We start from the raw sequence: 3,954 nt of genomic DNA on the forward strand, positions 1-3,954 counted from the left end.
GTCCACAGGGTTAAGTGGCGGCACACGCCAGGGGCCGGGTGGTCCGAGTTTGTATGCACGAATTTATAATCCAAGGGGTTCGTGTGAAAATGGGTAAAAGCAATAGAAATACCGAAGGAACCGTCTTCGGTACTTTAACATAGGATAATCCAATAGGAGTCTGTGTAGTGCCCGTAACAGTGCTCCCTCCTAGTTGAACACTCTGGCATACACCGTCTGACCCCTTGTCGGGGCAGACTAAGGCTGTCCAGACTGATGGGTTATGCTGGACTGAAATCTGTTTGTCGGGACAACCCGTCCGCATTCCCATTCTGTTTTCCAGGTCGATAAGTTATGGTGAAGTTAAATGACTGTAAAGATAAGCTCCAACGCAAGAGTCTGCCGTTGTCTCCAGAGACTCGATTTAGCCACACCAGTGGGTTATGATCGGTTACCAATGTGAATTCTTGTCCATATAGATAGGGAGTCAGTTTCTTTAATGCCCACACCAGGGCCAAACACTCCATTTCCACTGCGGCATAACTGACCTCGCGTGGCAGGAGCTTTCGGCTGATGTAGGCAATCGGGTGCTCCCCTCCATCTTCTCCTACTTGGCTGAGGACTGCCCCCAGCCCGAACATGGAAGCATCTGTGTGGACAATTAAACGTTTGTTAGGGGTTGGGGCAGCCAAGACAGGAGCATTCACAAGAGCAGTTTTGAGAGCTTGGGGAGATCACAGGACCTGTCGGGGAAGGTTTTTCTTAGTCAAGTCCGTCAGGGGCTTAGCTATGGTGCTGTAGTCAGGCACGAACCACCTGTAGTATCCTGCAGTGCCCAGAAAGGCTAGCACCTGGGTCTTGGTGGTGGTGGTGGGCCAGTTGGCAACCGCTTCTATTTTAGCCGGCTCTGGTCTCTGTTTCCCGCACCCCACACGGTGACCCAGGTACTGCACCTCAGCCATTCCAAAATGGAATTTCTCTGGCTTCAGAGTCAGGCCAGCGGCCCGAATCTGATCCAGGACCATTCCACCATGAACTAAGTGTTCCTCCCTGTGGATCGCTATGTCGTCCAGGTATGCGCAGGCAAACTCCTGGAAGCCATTCAGGAGTCTATCCACCAAGCGCTGAAATTTAGCGGGGGCATTCTTCATCCCGAACGGCATTACCTTAACCCCTTAAACTTCTGGAATAAAAGGGAGTCATGACATGTCACACATGTCATGTGTCCTTAAAGGGTTAAAGTGGTATAAACCGAACGGGGTGACGAATGCCGACTTGGGGATAGCTTCCTGAGCCAGGGGAATTTGCCAATAACCTTTACAGAGGTCAATGGTTGTTAGATATTTTCCACTGGCTATACGATCAAGTAGCTCATCAACTCTCGGCATCGGATAAGCGTCGGTTACCGTTTTGTCGTTGAGCCTCCGATAATCTACGCAAAATCAGGGACTAGAACCACCGGAGATGCCCAGGGACTGTCGGAGGGCTCAATCACCCCTCACCTAAGCATCTCTTCAATCTCAGTTTTCATTCCAGCCCGTACGGCTTCAGGAATTCGGTAGGGTGTTTGTCGTAGGGGTTGCTGCCCTGGAGTGTCTACCTGATGGGTGGTAAGGTACCTGGGTTCTTGGGAGAATGTAGTGCTTTTCATGTGGAGTAATTGGTTCAATTGCTCCCTCTCCTCCCCATTAAGTCTGTCTCCTATCTGGACCTGGGCCACTAAGTTGGAGTGGGGATTCCTTTCTAGTAGGTCTGGCATGGGAAGGTTGTCTGGGTCCTCATGAGGGGGAATGCAGATGGCTGTCACATTCTCAGGTTTCTCTAGATACTCCTTGAGCATATTTATGTGAAACGTCTTTCGCAGGTTTTCGTTATGGCAACTAGCTATGATAGTGTCCCCTTTATTTCTATTATCTGGTTTGGCCCTTGCCAAGCAGCTTGTAGTTTGTCTGCTTTAACTGGCTTGAGTACCAGCACCCTCTGTCCTACGGTAAAACTCCTGCTTCGGGCGCCCCGGTCATATCATACTTTCTGTCTCCGTTGGGCCGACTGGAGATTAGCCTGGACCGACCTGGCTAATTGTTCCATTCAGTCCCTTAGTTCCAGCACGTATGGCACAATAGGGACCCCGGCATTCTCGGTCTCCCCCTCCCAGTGCTCTCGGATCAGGTTTAGGGGTCCCCTTACCTGGCGTCCGTATAGCAGTTCGAAGGGAGAGAACCCTGTTGTTTCCTGGGGCACCTCCCGGTATGCGAACAGGAGATGCGGTAGGAAATGTTCCCAATCCCTATATTCCTGAGTGAAGGTTCTTAGCATCTGTTTAAGGGTCCCGTTGAACCTCTCACAGAGCCCGTTCGTCTGAGGATGATAGGGGGTGCTGAGAAGCGATTTAACCTTGCAAACATGCCAGAGCTGCTGAGTTAATTCAGCAGTAAACTGCGTGCCTCTGTCGGATAGGATTTCCTTGGGAAACCCTACCCGAGAGAATACCTGTACTAATGCGTTAGCTACAGTGTCTGCCTGAATGTTAGAGAGGGCCACTGCTTCAGGATACCTAGTAGCATAGTCCACTACGGTCAGAATATACCGTTTACCGGAGGGACTAGGGGTAGCCAGTGGCCCTACCAAATCAATAGCAACCCGGCTGAATGGCTCTTCTATAATAAGCATATTCATTAAATGTGCCTTAGGGTGGTCTCCCCTCCTCCCGATGCGTTGACACACATCGCATGTGCTGCAATGGGTCCGCACATCTACGTGAACCCCCGGCCAGAAGAAGGTATGGGTAATACGGCGAAGAGTGCGGGTTATGGCTAGATACCCCGCTAAGGGAATATCATGACCTATCCGGAGTATCTCCTGTCGGTATTTGTACGGGACTACTAATTGTCGCCTATGTTGTCCCTTCTTTTTGGTTAACCGGTACAGTTTCTCTTTCTCCCATCTAAATGTCTCGTTATCTAGCCCCCTCCCCCCGTTCAAGATTCGGCTTTTTCCCTATACTTTTGTAAGGTCGGGTCAGATTTGGATTCGTGCTCAAAGGTGGCGGGAGTATCCCAGGGTATGGGGTCTGGTGGGGCAGTCAAGGTCGGGGTGAGTCTTACCTGTGGTTCCCGCACTGGTGAAGTGTCAGGCTGGTTTGTGGCTTGTGCTCGGGTAGTCACCGGATGAACCTCAGAGTTATAGGCTGGGGCATAAGCAGATGTCATCGGTCCTAAATCGTTGCCCAATAATACTTCGGCTGGCAAATTATCCATAATCCCGACGTTCACAGTGCCTTTCCCTGCCCCCCAATCCAAGTGGTCCTTGGCGGTCGGTATCTTGTATACATCCCCCCCAGCCACTCGGACGGCCACGGTTTGTCTGGAGCGCTTGTGCTCTGGTACCAAATAGCTCTGAACCAAAATAATCGTAGCTCCAGTGTCCCTCAGTCCCTCAGTGGAGTGCCCCTCAAACCATACCTTTTGCCTGTGGTGTTGTCGGTTGTCGGAGGCAGCATATACGGGGTCGGCCTCGTGGAGGGGTCCCAGGTATTCTTCCATGGGTCCCTCCTGATTAACACATAGCGCCCGGGTGGGTCGAGAGGATCCCGTGGAATTATTATATGTCCGGGGGCTTTGATGGTGATTTTTGAGGGTGCAACTTGCCATGAGGTGCCCCGGTTGTTTGCACCGGTAACAGGTTGGTCTTGGGCGTTCGGTAGTATGGCCACCTGGAGGTCCCAGGTGTCTGGTGGGTCCTGCGGGTACGGGAGCCCTGAAGTCCAGCCGTGCCGGCGTTCGGTAATTTTCCCGGTTTTCTGTACGAATTGTTGGTCGGTAGTTGTTGCTTTCGTGCAGTAGGGAGTCACAATGTTCATCAGCCAGCGTTGTAGTGGGTCTACGATCACGGAGCCATTCCTTGCATTGTTGATCGACCCCATTGTAGAAATGTTCTAACAGAAATAATTGTAACACTTCCTCACCCATTACGGCT

The sequence above is a fragment of the Pelobates fuscus genome, chromosome 1 (assembly GCF_036172605.1).
Source record: "Pelobates fuscus isolate aPelFus1 chromosome 1, aPelFus1.pri, whole genome shotgun sequence".
Taxonomy (NCBI): domain Eukaryota; kingdom Metazoa; phylum Chordata; class Amphibia; order Anura; family Pelobatidae; genus Pelobates; species Pelobates fuscus.